The 22,535-nt window shown below is 37.0% G+C and overlaps 1 protein-coding gene across 1 annotated transcript in view; it reads right to left on the bottom strand.

Annotated features, from left to right (window-relative positions):
* frmd6 (FERM domain containing 6) overlaps nucleotides 1-15,778 on the bottom strand; it is a 33,640-nt gene extending 17,862 nt beyond the window's left edge. Inside the window, exon 1 of the mRNA XM_088926060.1 lies at nucleotides 15,700-15,778. The gene's annotated coding sequence lies outside the window, so the exon portion shown is untranslated. The remainder of the gene's footprint in view (nucleotides 1-15,699) is intronic.
* Nucleotides 15,779-22,535: the final 6,757 nt, after the last annotated feature.

Below are 22,535 nucleotides of genomic sequence, written 5' to 3'. Positions count from 1 at the left end.
AAGCATTAAAAAATTATACTGTGACAAATCACTGATTTTCTTTACCAAGTTTACATTGCATTTGGAAAACAATGCTTAAATTAAAGATATGTGAATAGTTCTTTTATGTGACAGGACACTCCAACAGAGTGCATTGTCATGTATAAAGATAAAAAGCAAGTAAGCTCTGCTGAACACAGTTTAGTGCTGATGGATCACAATTCTATAATCTACCAAAACAAACTTAAGACATGTATTGTTTTTGTGAGGTTTTAACAGATATTAGGTTAACTTTCATATTGCTTCCTGTTGGTGCTAGGACCAGATGCAGAGCAATCATTAAACTAGCATTCAATTACTAAGGATAAACATGGTTCATAACAGCTATTGACTGCTGTTGTCTAGTGTATACAAAATACTACCAAATTAATTGAAAGCAACAGCACTGAATGAATCTTAATAAAGTTATTTAGAATTCAAATGAATATCTCAATTATGAGAGTGACTGCAAGACTCGGTCTTTTTACTGAGCCACTCCTTAAAGAGCAGTGGACTGGCAGTCCGCTTAAACTTCCTCTTCTCCCGTGTGCGCTCACAGGGTTCGGAGATGAGCTGAGAATAAACATCATTGGCTATTTCAAATTGGGAGGCCAAAACAAAAAAAAACAACCACCGAGCTTTTTTTAAAATGCAAAACTTCACATTGATACCTTACAAAGCGTTAATCAATCTCAGGTGGGGCTTTTTTTTAACTCTCACGTTCACAAGGGTGTCTTTAAAACAAAGCCTTCAACACCCGCGGGCTGCAGTGCCAGAAAGCGAAGCATTTCCTGTACCTATGCCTGTACATATTCGAATACCTACCCTTTTCACTTTTAAAAAGTGGATGGAGAAATAAGATTAGATACGCGTCTTCCATGTGCATTATCACTATAATTTAAACCATGTACAGATATATTCAGATTCGAAGATATATAAAGTATAAGCTCAAATGCAGGTAGAGTTGGGCACAGGTTCTTGAATATCAATTTGACACTCATAACTCACTGCCTGTTGAAAGTCTAAATGTTAATTCAACATCCTCCTCTGACAGATAAATCAAGGAAGTGATTGCTGTATTTATACTGCTCTTCTGTGTTCAGAAGATTGTTTCTGATCCCCCCAAAACCAATATATCTCTTACATATATTCTCTACTTAATATTCTACATTGGGACTGAAATATTACCAAACACTGCTTATTCTTATGCATTGAAAAATGTATTTTGTCTCATTTACTGTTATTTTAGGTGTCACAGAAGATTTCATTGTAAAACATTTGCTTTCAACCTCATACAAATACTGTATTTCATGACACTGCTACATCTTTTTATATGTAAATATGTAGATTTATATGTAAATCAATTTTAACAATATACAGCTTTTTAAACAAATGTTATCCAAAACATTTCTCCAGTATAGCCCTATGCCAATACCTTGTACCTTCTAATACCTTCTGATGTAAAGCACATTCAGAAAAGTCGTTGTACTGAGCTGTTTAATCAATTTGCTTCTATGGGCACCGGAGGAGCACTACAAAGATAACAAGCACCTTTCAGAGTGTTAGAGGCTCTTAATCACACACTTGATTTCAATGAGCAACTGGCACAAAGCAGCCTTTTACTTGTTCAGCCTAGAGTTGTGGGTTTTTGGAACCTGATTGGTTGAACAACTCTTTCACCATAGTGAAAAAACAGCAACAGGCTAGCAAAAGGAAACCACACCAAAAAATGTTTATCTGCCTTATTTTTGTAACAGAACCAAACAACAATTTTAGATTTTGCGCAACCTGCAGAACACAGTTTTTGAATGACACTTGAATGTCTCAAATGTAACAAAAGTGCTTGGGAAAAGGCTTTGCAACTGTATCCACAGTTTGATACTAGAGAAATCTTTTTTTAAAAAGCACATTAGATATTAGGGCTCACAAGCACATGGTGTGTTGCTTGTACACATTATACATACTTATACATACGAAAGGCTCATGGAGGTTAACATTTAACTATTTAACATCATTCAAAGCCATTTGTTATTTGCTTATACTTTCACTGAATAACCTCATATCCAACATTTAAACAACTTAAACAACAGGCCTTGAAGGGAATTTGTCCTCCCTTCTAAATCTTTAAAACATTAAACTGTGATGGGTCATTGCTTTTTTATAAAGATTGTTTTGCATTTAGAAAGCAACAACTAAATTCAACCATTTTAAAAAAGAGCAAGAAACTGCAACAATCAAAAGAAAAAAAAACGCTGTACAACCCATTTCAGGTGTTTGCTTTGCATGCCACTTACCCATATTCTCCATCCTCAATTTCATGATTTCATAATTATAGAAATAAAAAAAACAGCTCAATACTTATGTCTGAGACAAGTAGAGATACACAGGAGAGTATCTAATAACAGGTCAGTGATGGGCAACTCTTGTAGACCTTGACCCTAAAGTTGCCATAATGACAATGACACAACCAATGCCCCCCCCTTTGCCAAAAAAGTATTTCACTGGAATTTGCTAAAACAATGAGCATTCACATTCTATTCACTCCTTAATACAGTATGAGTGAACCTTTTTAAAAGCATCTCTAGAATTATCTGAAGTGCATATTTTATTCTTATTTTATACTCCTTTATAAGGGGTCCTACAGGGGCCTGATATGGCCAGTGAGATACAGGCTGCTTATCATTGACCAAAATCAGACAGCAGGGTCATAGGAAGGGATAACGTGAAGCTCAAGTCCCTCTGTCAAGAGTGTGACAGATTGGTCCAGTCCCATTAGTTTCCCTGTGCACCTGAAGAGCAAATGTGGTACGATGCATTTATCTTGCAACTTCAGACATCAGCTCCAGAAACACTGGCACCAAATAAAAAAATCACAGGAGTGAGAAAGCCAATAATCTGGAATTTCTTAGTGAATGGGAAAGTCCGAGTTTTGCTCCGTCGTTTAATTTTCCAAATTTCATTAATGTGCTAGACAGTATATCACAGCAAATCATTTAAAGGGCTTCCTGACAAGTAAACCAACCATCAACCAAGAATAAATACTGCACATTTCACAAGATTGTCTCAAGATTAGGACAATTTAATCTAAAAACCAAAAAATGAGCTTTCATCTCATTTCAGTAATTTCATCATTGCAAATGGCTGATCAATGCACACCATATGGCAAAAGGGAGTTATTTCATTGTTGTAGGGCCATGCGCTAGAAGCCTCGGCTACTTTGGAAACACAGCAAAAGCACCATCTTGGCAATAAGCAGCGTTCTCATATTTGAAGGTCATATTTTACACAATAAAATGTCACTTGTGTATGAGCGAGTAAGTGCTCATACACAAGTGACATACTGTCTGCAGGTAATGGTAACACAGCCACAATATGTGCTCAAGTTATTCAACAACAGACTCCTCTATAAATTTCTTCATTTAAGATCCACTGTTTGTTCTGCTAACATCAATGATTAAGGTTTAAATAAAACTTCTAAAAAAATCACAGGACACAAAAATCAATAACACACTCTTAAGACAGGTCCCTCTGAGAGGACTGGACTGAGGACCTAAGGGAAAGAATCTAAAATTTTAAAATCTGAGACATCTGCCAGAAATTCATAATTTAGGCTAATGAACACTTGGCATCTGGCTTTGTGTTGGATGTTTCTGAACATTTAAAATACTAACATCTTCTCATATATATAGTATACAGTATATCAATACTAACATGTTCTTATTATCAGAATGTTTAAAACGTGAAACATGAAAGACTGGAATTAAACTTTGACTCCATTCAGGCTTAAAATACAATTAGGAGAACTTTTTATAATTCACACTTTTTGTGAACCTGAGATTTCTATTTTGGGAACATACTGGAATTCTACAAGCTTCTCATTGATTAGCACTTCACATGAAAATTATTAAAATTGAGCAGATATGATCATAATAAACCTTGCATTCAATAGTACAGAAGTAAGGTACAGTGGAAATCCTGTTGTACTCCTCTCACTAAGATGAATAAAACAATTAGAAAATTCAAATCGTTGGAAGCAATTTTACAAGAGGTTTTAAAGTGGTTTAAATTTAACAGTTTGCATGGTCTAATATTTGAATAACCCTGGATATTTTACAGGTGTTAGATATTAACAGTGTTCAGCACCAAGGCAATACCCTAGGCAGAAAGTACAGTGACTGTTTAACAACATGCAAATTAGACCTTTATTCAAAGTCTAAGAAGAAAATAGGCTTCACCAACATGGACAGGAAGGGGGCAGGGAGTTACATTTATTAATTTAAAAATGCTTACAATTTATTACAGATTTAATGAGTGTGCAAATGCATAAGACTCTGGCTTCCTGTAAGCCTCAAAACCTTCACGAAAAAATAATTCCTGCCAGGCTTGTACAATTTGAGATAAGAAGGCTGAAGTGATCAATATTCAAATACACACCCAGCACAAAAGAAAGATTCTCATGGCACAGTGAAGTCCCCATTACCCTGTCCAGCCTGTGCACACTTTGTTAGATTCCAACAGTGACAAACAGTCCCAGGTCACAGCGCTGGACAAGGAGAAGAGATTAAGTGTGACAGAGGCCTGTTTTAGGCTCAGGTTCCAGGTGCATTCCTTTAAGGTTGTTGTCCTATGCCAAATTCCCCAGGGGGCTGAGAGACGAACTGACTGCCTGTTTCACAATGACTGTTCCTGCTTGATTTAAGTGCTCTTGCTCATCCTGGTTAATGGCAGGTGGGTAACATTGCAGGGAGGATAAAACCATTGCAAGCATTTAGCTGGGGATTCCCAACTCCATCGTCCATCTCGTGGCCAAAAGCTAGAATCAATCAGGAAAGCGGTTCCTATCAGAGCTTTACAAACACATAGATTACCAACACGACCGTAAAAAGCCTTCAGGAAATCGGTGCCTTCACTAGGAATGCCTTGGATGGGAATTTAATAGTATTTCTCAGAGTTGGACTGACAAGAATATTCAGAGCTTCAGTCCCTTTATTGAGAGGTGTGAAATTAAATTGAGATACTGTATGCATTACGCCATGTCATTTTCTCTAGGTTTTTAGAAAAGACAACAACATTGCATTCAGCAGACCATGAAAACAAAAGGAAACAAATGTTATGAGAATTCCATTGCCCTAGAAGTTCAAATTAAATGAACAAATTGCAGTGGTAACTATGTTTAAAACCCAATATAAAACTTCTGCAAAGAATACCAACCCAATGAAAACATAATCATTCCACTGAAAGAGAAAGACAGACAAAATATTTAAATGACACTTTAGATTAAACAAGTCCCAGTGAAAATGAGCTTTTTGTCAGTAACGCAGGAAGTGAAACACTTCACCAGCTGAAAATGCAATACTTAAATGAACTGCTGTTAAAAATATTTAGCTGAGCTTTATACTGCAAGATTGATGCAGAACACCATACAGCTGTTGTGGCACAGCATATTGTTAAAACATTAGCATAAGATGCATCATAAAAAGGGCACCCTAATGAATTGCCCATATCTTTGGCAGTGCTAGCTTTGCATTTCTTGTTTTTTATTCAGCTGCTTAAAGGGACCTGCTAAATGCACTGTTCTGCTTGTAGGCAAAAGATGGTCAAGCTGTTAGCCGTAGTTTAGAGGTGATGATGGGATTCCTACTACCTCTCAATGACACGGTGGCTTAATAAGATTCTTCTCTAACCCTGACAGTGTTACCAAAGACCTCCAGCCAAACAGCCAGTTCAGGCCTGTCGTCGAAGCCTTACCCTGTCATGGCCATCTGGACCCCAGGCCTGGGCTGTGCTCCAGTAGGGCCGCTCTGACACAGCCCAGACTCACACCTCACATTCTGCCCTTCACAACAAAGCTAACCAGCAGAGCAAAAACAGGTATTCTTCATCTGCATGCTACTGACACAGCTACAAACATACTGTACATCTTCCATGATGGGCTACCATCTTTCACGGTGCCACAGACCAGACCATAAAGGGCAGGATTTGTTCTCTTACACCTCTTTCTTTTAATGGAAGCCAAACGAGAAGATAACTTCACTTGACAATAACTCTCGTCACCAGTTTTTTTGTGAGGGAATAAACAGTACAGCTGTTAATTCAGATCGTAGACGAAATAATAAATATTTCTCCCGTCATTTCCTGAAAAGTATTTTCACTAGCAATCGGGGGCTGAACACTTTTCCTCTGTCAGAGCAACATGGATACGTTTTAAGCATATATCAAGTACTGTCCAGATCTCAATGACAGAGAAGATTTTCTTTCAATTTAAGAAATAAATATTAGCATTTAGGAAGTAAACAGTAACATGCCATGTACGGGTAGGTACAGGACACTAGAAAACTTTAAGAAGGATAAATGTGCTGTACACACATTTTCAAAGGATGATATAGTAATAAGGGAAACATCAAAGGGGAAAATTTTCATCAAAAAGAGCATGTAGTACAACTTCAACAGCATGAAGTTCTGTAAATGTCATACAGGTATAACAGCTAATTTAAAAGATTTTAGATGATCAAATACTGTAATAGGTGCTTAGCTTAAAATTGGTGATGGAAAGGCTGTTGTAAAATTGGGTTTAATCACAAAAAATGGAACCTTGATTATGCTGGTTAACACATTGAACTCTCTTAATGCTAAGTGCTCCTCCTTGATCCTAAAATCCCTAATGCTAAAGTATTTTATCAAATGTGGAAAGAAATAGAAATAATCAGAAATACAGGTTTATCTTGCCTACTGGAACCAAAAACATACAAAGTTTAAACAAAGTTTAGAATTCTAGAACAAGCATTAATGTAGCAGCACCAAACCTAGACATAACAAATATAGATCTTAACACAAAAACTGTAATAAAATACATTCTATTAAACCAGTGTGAACTGCATGTACTGTATTACCCAGCATCATATGACATAGGAACAGCCAGGCTAATAAAAGCAGAAGACCTGTATCTACATCTAATTGTGTGCTTTATAACAGCTGTGGAATATGTGTACTAAATGCCGAGTATAAATGATTCTACAAATCTCAGCTTCTCCAAAACAGCATAGCAGGATCCATTCTATGTAGCAGTAGTGGAAAATAATACATGTATACAAACAGATTGTATGCTCCTGGAAGACAGCTTGTGGATTAGAAAACATATTCTTACTACCATTTGCTATATGTTTAGCTGCTTAACATTGATATACACTCTTACCTTCTGACTAATGCTTTTGAATACACTTTTAGAAAGAAAATACACATTCTTAAATGGTGACTTCTACAGCTAGACAATGGCAGGTTAGATTCCTGGCTATACCACTCAAAATCAATGACTAGGAAGACTACAGTAACTGTGCTGCTGAACTAAGTTCAACAAATCCTGTGTTTAGTAAAGAAAACTTGGTAAATTAATATTTTACTGTATTTCATACAATAAACTAGTAATTTAATGTAAGCACAGTAATGTAAGGACAAATGTGACTATCACTTTAATCTAAAGGTACTGTACATACTAATGTGTTCAATAAAGCTGAAATTAAATTATAGGCAGAAAAATGATACACTGCTTGAGTTACAACTGGAACCAGAAATCAGTCTGTTTCCTAAATGTGAAGCACCTAAATTTCAACACAACTTTACAAAATTCATTTAACTTACTAGGAGGAGATGTAAGTTGACAACAATAGCAGGCATTAAACTAAGTTTACCAATTAAGCTTGTCTTTTTGTTAAGCAAGCGTTTTGTAAGAGACCTGCAGTAGTTTCATTTTAACTGTTTTTTAATAGCATTTGTAACAGTACTTTATTGTTAATTTTCTGTAAAGCATGGCATAGAACTGCACTGTACTTAGCATCATTAAATACAATACTCATTGTGAAATTGTATAATCTTGGCTAGAATGCCAAAGCAAACACTATCCTCATTTGGTAATATTTTCAGTAAAACTGATACTTTGCATTCTGAGCAGGATTACTGTGAATCTGTCAGGGCCTTTTGATAGTACCGCCTTCTGTTTCCCTCATTTACATACACTCGAAGTAATTCCCCCCAAAATACACAGTATATGGGATTTAGTAGCATGGAAAATACAACATACTTTAACTGCTAGTGGTGGTAACCGTAGAGGCTTGAGAATGGGAAAAATTGATTGGTGTTTTATTCCACTAAAATTAAAAGTAGTCAATGTATATATGTGTGGTTGTGTCAGCAAAGTATTGTAGTGAAATCTGGGAGCAATTTTCATTTCTGATGGAGGTACAAATCAACTCGAGTGAGACAGTTAATGTTGTCGGTTAGAGAAAGGGAATGTTTCAAAACTTTCAATTATCTTAGTCTGTATTTTTAAACTATGAAATGGTCTTTGCAGCAGACTTTGCAGTGTAAACACAAAAAAAGCAATTATCGTTTTTAATGGTCTGACATCAAAACATCATCCAATTTCAAAAGTATTCAAGTACGTCTGACGAGCATTCAAAGCCATGAAAAAGCACTGACAGCTCAAACCTGTGGACTTCTTTGGAATTAACAGTGAAACAAGATCCAGAGATCACATGTGGAAACTACAGAAACTACAGGGAGGTGCATTTAAAACTCAGACCAGCAGGCATTTTGGTAAAAGGTGGGAATATGGAACAAGCTACCATGCCATGGCGTTGAAGCAGATATCCTGGTTTCTTTAGAGAATTGGCAGGATGAAACCCTTGGATCAATTAGCACTTTCAGCTAAAAACTGAAAGAGTAAGATGGGTTGAGTGACATCCTTTCATTTATACTTTCTTGTATTTTTAGCAGTCCACGGCATTTACTGTAATTACAACACTGTAACACTGAAATAAACTGAAATAAACTGAAGCCAAGAAAAAATAAACTGTGATATTTAACTGTTTGATTAGTGACAGGTTCCTTTTGTGAAAACAAAAACCATTCTCCTCACAAACCAATTGCAGACATCTGTTGCGGCAAAACTGAACATTTTATTGTAAAACGTTACCCAATTCAAAATATTTCCTGAAAGACAATTAAACACTGATTTCTGTCTGAGACAAATTTGAGTCTATCTGTATGATCTGATATTCCTGGCCTCCCTGGAAAGGTCAAATATAATATTACTAACATTAGCAATTGAAGTAAGATTCTGAAGGAAAACAAGTAATACTACACACCTAAACTGACAAATCTTCCAGACATGTCTCAGCATAACACGCACCAGTTAGTCACATAGTTTCACCCTTGTGCAATGCAAACTTCAGCGGTGCATTCCTGTCTCTCAATGCATGAGTAAGTTAGCACACTTTCCAAACTCAGTCGTTTTAGAACCAAACCAGTTCAACAGGAGTGGACATTAATAGTAATTCTCCATTTCTACCTTCCTTTCTCCACAGTTCCAGCATCAGGCAAAAGCAGAGTTTGTTTTACTGATCCACTGAACTGTTTTAGGGTGCATAAGTTAGACATACCTGAATCAGTACTGAAAAGCAAACAACAAGGACAGGCATTGGCTGAAACCAGAGGGTGTTCCTACCTCTGTGTCAGGCTGGAAAAAATAGGTCTGGTAACATGGTAAGATTATATCACAGACAGTTACTCATGTTTGTGAAATTACAAAATCATTTTAGAGACTGGGCTCCTATCCTAGTGCATTAGAATGAAGAGTGTTTATTGTCACTGCTCACCTTTTTCTGACAGAAAGAATAAAAAGGAAATCTTATGTGTTCCAAGCACAACTCCGTAAACAGAGGATAAACAGCTGTGACTCTCTGTTGATCTGCATTAGTGAAGCAAAGATTCTGAAGCCCGAAATACAACAGTTTCAGATTGCACTGCCACAGCTCTGCAAATGATTTAATTATTAATAATAATAATAATAATTGCTTACACTTATATAGCGCTTTTCTGGACACTCCACTCAAAGCGCTTTACAGGTAATGGGGACTGCCCTCCACCACCACCAATGTGTAGCATCCACCTGGATGATGCGACGGCAGCCATAGTGCGCCAGAACGCTCACCACACATCAGCTATCAGTGGGGAGGAGAGCAGAGTAATGAAGCCAATTCATAGATGGGGATTATTAGGAGGCCATGATTGGTAAGGGCCAATGGGAAATTTGGCCAGGACGTCGGGGTTACACCCCTACTCTTTTCGAGAAACGCCCTGGGATTTTTAATGACCACAGAGAGTCAGGACCTCGGTTTTACGTCTCATCCGAAGAACAGCGCCTGTTTACAGTATAGTGTCCCTGTCACTATACTGGGGCATTAGGACCCACATGGACCACAGGGTGAGCGCCCCCTGCTGGCCCCACTAACACCTCTTCCAGCAGCAACCTTAGTTTTTCCCAGGAGGCCTCCCATCCAGGTACTGACCAGGCTCACACCTGCTGAGCTTCAGTGGGTTGCCAGTTGTGAGTTGCAGGGTGATATGGCTGCTGGCTAATTAATCCGAGCACCAGCCTGTGTGAACTGTAAAATCGGAGAACGCGATAGCACTTTCTAACTTTTTATCCTTGACTGTGTATTTCACAAATAGTTACTAAGAATTTAACTACGATGTAAACTAAGAATACAATTTGACAACTACGGTATATGGCTGGCAGCTGTCATTCCTTCTACCGACATAGGACTAGGAGATCTGTAGTCACTGATACAGGTGACAAAGTGGCGTAAGAGATAAGCTATTTTTCACTACAAGTATGCCAAAAACAACTGTAATAACATATCTGCTATTTAAGAGCAGTGTTTTAATTGTTAGAAAATGTTTCAAGGGCAGTGTTTCAAATATATCAGTATTAATAGTGGTCTTCATTTGAGTAGTTACTATACAGTACAAGCTGAAGGTACTATAACATGGAACAGAAGAAATTAACTACTGTACATACTGTAACTTCAGGTGTGAACAAAACACAAGAGGCACAAATACCTCCCCATTAAGAGACGGGATTAGCACACTTGCTTATGTATGACGTCGCAAGATTCTTTTTGCCATTTTACAGGTCAAGAGTCCTACAGAATAGCTAATTTCATCTTAAATGTGCACTTTGGAGATGTAAGTCACCATTATGTGGTAAACTCCTCATCTCACTCTAACTCACACAAAAGGAAATGTTAAAGAAACCATCCAATGAAAGGTTTTTCATTTTTAGTTTTTAATTGATGAACTTGCCATCTACTGTACTTGAAGAACAGTTAATGCCATAAACATGAACTACTGACAAGCTCATCCTGTGAAGCCAGGTGGTGGGACAGTACTCTTGATCAGAAAATGTCAATTGTCCCAGATTGATATGCAAATCTGTGAAGCACGGACAAATGCTGTAATTTTGCCATGAAAGGTCAGCCTGAGGCCAACAATGATCCCTATCAGTAAAGGTGCACACTGGCCAGTTCCAGAAAATGGGAGACTGACTGTGTTGATGGAATGCTTTAAAAAAGGCACACAAAAAAGAACAGGCAGAACTGAAATGACCCTAGGTCAGAAGAGTCTGGAAAAGAGGGCTGGAATTTACTCTCAGCCACAGAAGAATTTCTTATAATCTGGTCCTGAGGGCACGTTTCAGAGGTGGCACAGGATAGCGTGGCTCACTTGATCACAGAACACACCTCCAGATAGTTAGGGGGACTTGTAAAAAAGGTCAAATAAAAGAGTGCTTGCTTCTTTTAAATTACTCCAAGGATACCTGAACTAACAATCCCAGAGGGACTTCAGGGAATACACCTTCACAGAGTAGGGATAAGAAAGCACAATGCCGTTCTGCTTTTACGTTATTAATTGTTCTGACAAGTGACCCAAGAAAAAAAATCAGTGTGAAAAATGTGTATGTTTTATAAATCATATGATTCACATCCATCTCCAATGTGTAATAGATCATGGTTTATGCCTGTACTGCAGCAAAACCTAATCCCATACTGCACAGAGAACTGGCTGGAGTCATTTTTTTACAACTGAAGCCGAACAAGAGACCTGCACTAAACCTGCTGTCAACTGCCACGTGCATCTATTTCCTGAAGTCTGAAAGTAATTTCTCCTCAAATCACTTCTTCCAATAAATTCCACAAATGCGAAACACCAAAAAAAGACAGCAAGGTTTTTACAGTACAATGCGTTTGTGTATCCTGCTCCTAAGGAAAATATCTCAGCTCAGCAATTTTTAAGAAAACCATCAGTGAGTGAATGGAAGCAAGTTTATTTGATCAAACTCTTAAAAAGAAATATTTCCCCCAAAATGAGAGGGTTGATTTAAATTACACAACGCAATCATCTAACCTCAAAACCTTACGGAAACAGATGACTACTTGACAAGGCGAAACAACATCCACTAGCAGATTATTAATATTGAAAACTGAAACGCACAGTTTTCATACATACAGTATTAACATTGGTATGCATTAGTCACAGTGAAGAGACTGCAGTGTAAAACAGGAAACAGGCAATTCCTGATTCAGAAGAACACACTGGAGATGTCATAATGAGATAGTAGAAATTTGGAAAAGCAAATGTAGATACAGGTTATCTACAATATAACTCATGTTAGACTATGCAAACTGGAGAGTTGTCGAATGACAGAAAGAAGAAAACCTTGTTTTAAGAGTGGTAATAGATTTTAATGAGATAACAGGCACTTGAATAAGCAATCAAATTGGATGGACAGGAATTACCAGGCGGAAGGGTAAGATGTTAATATTTCCAGAGAATGGTACAAATCTAAATTAAAACATTCAAAAACCCCAGAGCAGATTAATAAACATTTCTACCTCCAACATTTATGAGCCAAACTCAGAAAAGAATGTTCCCTTCCTCCAGACAAACATTTAATGTAGAAGACAACATAACTACTGGAAAATGAAAACATCATCCCATCTCCCAGATGGAACCTGCCCCCCCTTCGCAAAACATAAGATCATGATGTTGGTAAAATATTCGAAGAAAAAGAAACCACAGAGAGGAAATGTCTAGCATTCCTGAATACTGAAGCCACTTGCAGTTTCTCCAACACCAATGACTAATCCCCTAAACTGTACTCCGTGGCAGAAAGGAAGGAGAGAAGCCATGGACTGTATAACTAAATTTTTACCTTTCAATAGAAACAAGAATGATAGATTAAAAAACACATTTACCAAATCATAAACATCAATACAGTTTCTTTAATAATTATGTTTTTATGTCATCTTCCTTTTTTGCTTCTGACAGAAGTACCACCAAGCAGCAGGCCAAAAGTTTGAGTCTATGATGGACAGTTGTGAAATATACCTTGACTACAGCAAGTACAAAACAAAGGACAGCACATAAGGCTAACTGGACTGGAGCTATCCCAAACTCACTTGTCTGCAGGCCTGATTTTGCAGAGGAAACACATTCAGTTTCAATAACAGCATATGAACAGCATATGAAATGACAATATTTAACCAGTTTACACAGATCAATGCTGTACTGTTACTCTTAATTCACAGTAACAAACCCTGTCCTTCCTTTAATTCGTCCATAACATGCATTTCTCTTTAACCGCATAAGGCTTTGATCATTCTAGACTCTGGATTACTACATTGAGTATGGAAACTATTTAGATACGTTAACTAAATACACCTGAAATGAACTCACCACTTAAAATAACAAGGAGTTATCATCTAGTGGACTAAAAAAATATTGTTTTAGACATTTATAAAACTTTCCAGATGATGGCACACAAAAACTCTCACTGCGATTGTAGACAGAACAAACAAGATTTCTGTTGAACCACAAATTGTGATTGCACAATAGTATATTGTAGATGTACAATACGTTAATTCTGATAATAAGCACAGTTTACCAGATTAAAGACTCCTATAAGGTCCACTGAGTTACTTTGAAATTGTATGAAGACACTTTTAGATTCTAACTAATTAACAGGGCATGACGGTACCAATGCGTGACCTATTCAATACCTCACTTGAACAGGTGACAATAAAGACAAAGAACACACCCCATGCTGATTCATATTACAGTTAGAACATAAAACGATTTCAGCTTCCAATTAAGGACTCTTACCGTAGTTTGCAGCCACACTGTCCTTTAATTACATCGTCGTTATCGAAAAATAACCCACCTTCATTCAAAACCTTCCTAATATTTGAAAACATTTCCCTTTTCCAAATCTTTCCAGTAAACAACCTCAGAGTGAGATTTTAGCGTATTTCCCTGGGAATTGAATTTAGATATTGGTAATTTAAACTTTTCCATTGCAAGAAAAAATCTATAACAACAATCTGAAAAGAAACAAGAATTCCAGCAAATACGTCTCTTGGCCACCTAAAAATGACAGAAATAATAAACTGTGCCGAAGTACCAGTAATTGAAGTGACACCTGCAATAACTTGAAAGCTATGCGAGAGCACGAATACTGCCTTTTGATTTTAACGATGTAAAAATAGTTAATACTGTGACAATACATAGCCACGGTCTCACTACAGTGATTACGTACATTTAGTAGTTTTAATTAGAACAAAAACTAATCGCTGACTATATCCTAAAAAAACTACTATCTGTTAGGTCTGTTCTTCTTAACTAAAAACCCGTTTCCAGAAAGCAGCCACAAATTTCCTGATGGTGTGCTTAGACTGCTGTCATTACTGAAATAATTAGATGGGGGCGGCTACTGTATATGATCTCTGGTGTAAGGACTTCAAGTTCTTGCTATACTTCAAAAATACAATGTAAAAACGCAAAAGATGTTACAAACATGACCACAAACCATGTGGGTCACTGTTCAAAACAAACGTGTGATAAAAGACATTTGGACTCGAGATGAAAATAACTTTTACAAGCTAGGAAGAGCTTCTGCACATTTTCTCAGTAATAACAATCAAATTCTTACAAACACCAAGACACAGACACAACCTTTTGGAAATGTCCTTCGAATTATTTACAATGAAGAAATACATCACACATCCGTTAAGCTTACAGATGAAGGTAAAATGTATCCAAAAGTTACATAATTTCCTGCTTCGCTTTTGATCCTGAAACTCAAGCCAAAAAACTAATGACAAACACACTATAATTTCGTCAAACATATTAAGTGGTTATTATACCATAATTTATTCCAGTAATCTACTACGTAGGTTATTCTAAAATAATGAGTGAATGATGTAAACCGAGATGATCTATTTTATACTAGTTCAAGGTCCAAGTGTAGACAACTAATGATTTTACATATAGAAATATAAACATCAAATAAAATTGACTAAATGACTTCTTACAATGTTTAGAAGGAAAACAATCCATCTGGTTCTGCAGCAAATGCATTAATGCATAAAGCGCCTTAGGCATTTTGAACTTCGATATTCAAAGAAAATAATATATAAAAGCATCAATTTTCGGTCCATTTAGTCAACTTTCAATCCAGTGACATTTGTATTTTACCCAACCCATTCTATTACAAATGAATGGAATTTAAACTAAGATACTACATAGCTGCGTGAAAACTTGACGGTTTTTATGCTTGATTTAAATTGAGCTATTTCCCGAATGCAGGTCTCTAAAGATAAGTGCGGGCTGCTGTACGAAGTAATACAGAATTCCGAAACAGGGAGCACACGGTTAGAACTTGTCAAAAACAAGCTAACTGGAAAAAAAATACCATATACAGTATCCTCCTCTAAAAAGCAAACATACTAGTTCACACACTACCGAAAAAAATGCTATAAAAACAACGGTCATTAAAAGAGAACTTACCTTTTAGTAATTAGCAAATCCTACTTTTGCATAATACTGCAAAATCCATGTAAAGCAGTTAAGTTTTGTACTGATGAATTTTCCTTTTGAGAAAAAGAACACTTTATAAATTCCTAGCAGACCAAGTCGCTTGCTTGTAGTGCCACATATCTACTGGCAAACAGCTTCCCCGCACAATACAACATGTGGAATTGGAGGAAGGAACACTTCACCCACTGACGGCAAGGGGAAAAAATCGGATTTTAACTCGTTTCAAGTTGTATGTCTCCTTGCACGAATTCCGGAACGATGCGTAGCATATCAGTTAAGAGTCGCTCATCGATCTCGAGAGTGCGATTTTACAAGGTGCATCCGAAAAGATGAAACGTGAAACAACGGATTTTTACTTCACCCCCAAAGAAGTGAGTTTAGTAGCGCCCAACTCTGCCTGTCATCCCTTGCCTGGCTGCTCTAGCTGTGCTGCTGCACACATTTTGGAAGTCTACTACGCTGAAAAAACACCCCAAGCGCCTCCCACTTTCAGAAAGATGGGAATAATCTATACTGCGCCTTGGCGCTAGAACTTGGCGCAGTTCTAGCTTTGATTTTGGTCTAATTTATTCGCACAAATGATCATTATTTGGCTGTTTTAAAAACCTTCTGAAAGGCTTATTGCCTGCCTTGGGACACAACTCCTAAAAAAAAAACTTATTACAACAGGAAAGTATATAATGAGGAGAAACTCCGGATGTCAATTAAAAAGAACAGTAGGCTGTGCAATGCTACGAAGTCCGGTCTTCTTTTTCTGCTGACTGTCAGATATAAATACTTGAAAAAGCTGTCAGAGCTGCAGAATGTATCCCCCCACAAACCAATGGGTATTTCTGGAACAGCATTCCTCGAAATCCTTGACATAGACACCGCTCTTGCACAATTAGGATTACACCCATAACATTATAAAGCTTCTGCTATTCATCTCAGAGATACTGATAAGATACATGTTAAAGCCTAGGCAGGGAATTTCACTTTCGAATAAATTCATTTACCAATTTGTTTTAATTAAAAAAAGGTATACATACTGTACAAGTTTCGAATGTATTTCACTATTGTTTGATAACAGCCAATATACTGTAGTGCTGCTCAGTGTGAAACCTTTTGCTTTTCTGAGAAACAGGGAACCATGCCAGAAACAAGCTTGTGAATCAGCTAAAGACTGTTGTTATTTATCTTGCCTTTTTGAAGAAAGGTCACATATCTTGTCTCCTAAAGAAGTTACTGATGATCTTAGCAACTTCACACCTGGTTTACTGGTGTCCCAGACATCCTTGGTTTTGCTGTCGCCAGTTTGTCCCTGATGTCAGTGTGTTCCCTCGGGTGAATGCAGTTAAGACAGAGAGCCCTGAAACACCAGGATCTTTGGAAAGTAAAGAATCTCCTGTGTTATATTTTGTTTGAGGTGTCAGGTGTTCTGTATAAGAAATGATCTATTTTGCCGACGAGCTGTATACATAATCATTTGAATCTATCGTCCTTTTGTGACTGTCAAGGACCAAGACAACCAACTTCTGGGGAAGCTGATTTTTAGAGGGCCAGTGTCTCATTAAGTCATTTCTACTTCCATTTGCCATGAGGCTAGGCTCACACTTACACAATAAAACAAACAAATTGTCCCGATGTTGCAAGTTCCGAAAAAAAAATTAAGATGCCCATCAGAGCCTCTTAAAATAGGACAGGTTGTGTGACACACAACAGTTCTATTTTTTTGCTTCAACAATATGGAGAAAAATGGTCAAATGTATCACAACGGCATAGATTATGAATGTTGTCCAGTTACAGTATGTTAGGTCTACTATACAATTTATTCATTTTAATGAGTGTTATTGCTTCTATGGTTTATACTGTCAGTGCTTAATCAAATAATAGTTGATAACCTTTTCTGACACATACTGTAGGCCCTGAGGGAAATATTCATAGTGTTGTGCCTTGGACAGTGTGATTCACCACACTCTCCTGCCATGCTTAAACTGGTTTTCCCAAGAGCTAATGAAGGACTTTCTACTCCCTGTCTGAAGCTATACATTCTTAAGAATGCCATCATTCCCATTCTTTCATTTTTGTACACTATGTTTAATTTTTCCGGTAATTATCTCCTTGATATTTTGATTCTTAGCTTCTTGATTCAATAGTCCTCCAAAATTCTGTTGAGGACAGCTGTTGAGTTGTGGCGATTTTTCCACCCCACTGTGGTGCTGGAAATGCTGACACTCTTTACTCTCATAACACAAAACAAAAAGGCCTTTATGCTTCTGACTTGGGGACACAAGGCCTCAATATCATCTGCTCTCTCACCTGTAGACAACGCACCCAATATAAATATAGAATTTTTATGCCCAACAGAAGGCCTCTTTTTATTACCTCACTTTCGTGAGGACTATATTTCAATCTTTTCAAAACCCATTCATTTTAACAACAATAGAAAAGGACATCAATTTCCACCACTGTTTCTTTTCTGTAATTCAAGCAACAGATAAGGGAAATTAAATTTGCATTTAATATTGTGGATACTTTTTCTACTCGAAGCTAAAGACAGGAAAATGGGCCACCTCTCAACATCCTGCACTGCAACTTGTGAGTACGACTTCAAAGACAACCTGCCATGTTAGAAAGTCAATGAAATCCTCACAAGAAGTCTAACTTTGATGTAAGCATGTGTAGTGGAGAGCGCAGGATTTTCCTCAGGAGATTTCCTTCTGATTGAAAGAATGGTACTGCAGGTGTATAGAGAAGCAATCTTGAATTCCAAGGTGAATCCTTCAGTTGTACAGTACTTGTTGTAGCCTCGTCTTATTGAGATTCATAAGAGTAGAAAACTGTGTTTTTAATCACACGGACCTTCTGAAAGTCTTTAAGGTCTGGTTAATTAAATTCAGTGAATGCAGCATAACATTTTTCACTGAAGGAGCAATAAGTAGGGATTTTTATGGGCAGAGAATCAATGAGCTTATTATCATTGTGAACAGTTTAAGCAGATTTCCAGACCTTGGAACAAGAAGGATGTAGACAGCAAATCCTCTGAGTTGTGTAGCACTATTGACTGGATTACATTTTGTGCTGGCAATTCTCTCTTAATTAATTAGCTGGGCTGCAGTAGAGTGCTGCAGTTATACCACCAGGGAGAGCGTGAGGGCTGGCCTTTGTGTCTTGTGGCACCTTGTACAGCCACACGAGAGGAGAACTAAATCCACAGCTCTGCTTTACTCTTCATTAAGACACAGAATCATGTGGGGGAAATGAAGACCTAAAGAGAGGATTGGTGCTAATTTGCCAAAAATCTTACAATCGCTTACCAAGCCTATATTGATTAAAGCAATATATAACTGCAGGCCGTGTGGTGATGCAGCAACTTTAGTGCATATTGTCTGCAAACAGCTGGTAATGATTGCAATGAAAACTTCACAAAACTGTGAACCCACCTACCATGACGCATATACAGGTACAGTAGGACTCCAATTGTCTGAATGAGATACAAGTACTCAAACGTTCATGGGAGAAGCAACTCCAGGAGAATTTTCATTCCCGTAAACAAGTACTTTTTGCACAAATCATTCAAAAATATGGAAATAGGAAATTTGGAGATTTTGTACTGATTTGTATTTTCAGTTTTCAGACGTGAAGGTGAATGAAATAAAATTAATATTTTACATCAAGGATTACATATTAAAGTACATTCCTCATAACCTAGAATATATTCATAGAGTATTACTCCCTATTCAATATAATTAGCCCTTATACTGTACTTAACAGAAATTTTCAAACACAATGTACTGCATATTACTGTATATAACATATATTTAAATACAGTATCTTATGTGTCATTGCAAATGCTTTGATAAAGTACTGCACAGTGTTACTACTTAAAAAGACATTACTTTGAATGAGACTTCCACACAGTTTTCTCAGTAGCAAATGTCTAACTACAGAATTATTGCAGTTTGGTATTCTGTTATTTTCTTCACCACTCTTTTGTTGGTGTTTTTGTTCTATTTACCACTAGTAAAATAGAAAAAATAGTCGAAATACAGGTCTCAGATGTTCTTAAACACAAATTCCCGAAAGCTCCAGGGCTCAGAGTTCAATATACAGTATACAAGAGTGCAGGGATTTGACATTTTCTGTGTCTTTGTTGAGGTGCAACCTCCTTTTGTATTAAGACAAGTGACACTGTTCTGCCCTGGATTCCAGTTACTTCAGTTATGTCTCGTAGAGGCCTCAGGAGAAACACGAGCTTGTGCTCCACATTTTCTATAGAAGCTTGTTTCATAAGTAATTTCAACAGGAAATACTTTGAACTATTACATCTGAAACCCAGGCACGGCAAGGTGAGGCCAGGACACAATTTTGAAAGACATGTTTTGAGAGTACATGTGTGTGCCTTTCATTTGGAGCATCTTTTAAAAAATCAACCGTGACAGGTTTCTTCAATAAAAAGCAACAAAGAGCAATGCTGTGTATAATGTATCAAGTGGAATGCATCAAATTAACTGAATTCTAATTTAAAAAGTAGTAATGATTCCTGTTTAAATAAATATTTTACCAGAATTGTAAAACACAGTACCTTCAGAATTTGTTCCTCTTGCCAGCTGATAAATGTCTTAAAAATTAAAATCCATACACAAGTTCTACAGTATATTATAGATATCTGCTTAGTTCTGAACTCTCCTTTGGTAAGAAGCAGATGGTGATGGGTCATCAGACATACAGAGGATCTTTCTCTCATACCTAGATTGCTACTGTCTATGCGTCATTTTCGAAGGTAAAGCTAAGGCATGATTTTTGACTCAGATGTGTTAAAGTTTACTCCTACCAGTAACACCCCCCTCTGCAAATTACATGGATTTTCCAGTGACAATCCATTTACTGTATAGCTCTTCATACGTTCAGTACTTTGATGAGTGGAAAATATTTTGGGAAGCATGATGGTGTGGCTGTTACTGCAGCTACCTTGTGTCCCAGATTTGATTTCTGTGTGTGTGTTTGCAAGTAATCAATCTACTGTCGCTTTGTAAATTAAGCTTCTGGTAAAGGAAGGCAGATTTTCATGATCCTTAACTGGAGTAAGCAGCCGTCTGATAACGCATTGATAAATTTCTCATGTTTTATACATTTCATTAATTTCCACAGGATCTACAATATGTCCAACTGAGCTACCAGGCTCAAATACATTCATCTATTGACACAAATAAGACAAATTTGTATTAACATGCTGTGTAAGTTAATAGAGGCAAACACACAACACAGCAAGCAATAAATTATTAAAATCCTAACCTTATTCACCAAATAACTTTTGTCAGCCCAAATCCTATGTTCCGTACAAAAGTCAGACTCTTAATACTAAGAAGTAAAATAACAATTGTGGACTGGCTTATGCTTTTGTCACAGTGCTGCTATTAATTGCTGCTTTGGGCCCAGGCAATTCCTTGCCTTGCTGTCTGAGAGCCGATGAAGTATCATACACAAAAAGACTTTGAAATTGTGCTTGGTCAAAGCTGCTCAGACTGGCTTTACTTTGATGTGATATAGAAAAGAACTGATTGGGAAACAAAACATTAGGAAAGATTACTCTCCAGACAGCGCATTTCCTCCACTACCTGATCAGATTACATTTGCTACAACACAGAGCGTGGAGCTCTAAAGGATCAGCTTCAGATTATTAGGGAGAAAGGCAAAAAATGCCTAGAAAACAATTCTTCATAAGTATGACAAATGTTTTAAAAGTATAGTGTTCCAGAGAACCCTTGCAATTAAAGAGAGGTTAATAAAGGCGCTTTTTTAATCATCATTTTCTTTGATGTTAATTTACATTCTTTTGTGATCTCTGAATTATCACCTTCCAGATCTTTAATGTACTAGATTTAACAAATTATAGTTTTATATTGTAAGTCGCAGAAATAACAAGGGATTTTCTGAAAAACGTTTTCTGGAAGCGCTGCATGATTTCACTCCATGCTGATCACTATTATTCTGGTCTCGATTTGATTATCCGCTCATTGACAGGCTCTGTTTGGAAGGAAGATCCCTTTGTTTGGAAAGGAGAATTAGATAAATTGAAATGACTTTCACTTTCCCCTGGGAGAGGAGAGGATCAGTCCTTATGTGACACACATGCTTAAAAGTACAGCTTAAAAGGCTAATTACTCAAGATATCTACTATTTGCAATGATAAAATAATGCTTAGTTTAGTATCAATTTTGTGTTCTACAAAACTGGGGTAGACTTGGCTTGAAGACCTTTGTTAGCTACGTAAATATTGAAAGTGAATTTGAGAAATGGATTCATTACTTACAGTATTCTCAATATTATGGAATCATTCCTATTAAGTTCTAGTTAGCTGTATGCTGCAACTATCTCAGATAATCATAAAAAATGACTCAGTCATTACTGCTGATCTCTAATTTGAGCATTTATTGCAGCAAGATACTGCAAATGGTTATAGTAATGAAACATTTTGGTGACAAACAACATTTCTAGAACTTATTTCCAAGTTTAGGATTGTTAGTAAAATAAAGATAATTTTACCTCTGTTTTTTTTTTGGGGGGGGGGGAGGAGGAGTGAGTTAAATCATTTCTGTTTTGTGGACTGGAAAATTTGTACAGAAAACGCAGCTCCCTGTGACAGCAAGCATCTGTTTTCTTTAACTGTTGAATTGGGCTTTGAAATCCGAGTAAAGGAAGCATAAAAATTAAATGGACCAGATGCAATGTAATTGCTGGTGTTTGGTGTTATAACATGGGGATAAATACTCCTTTTTTGGAGTGGTTTCCAAGCTAATTTGGATAGGGTAAGGGAAACCTCTAGA

This window comes from Atractosteus spatula, chromosome 9 (assembly GCF_055471065.1).
Source record: "Atractosteus spatula isolate fAtrSpa1 chromosome 9, fAtrSpa1.hap1, whole genome shotgun sequence".
NCBI lineage: Eukaryota > Metazoa > Chordata > Actinopteri > Semionotiformes > Lepisosteidae > Atractosteus > Atractosteus spatula.
This window is presented reverse-complemented; position numbering and strand designations above follow the sequence as displayed.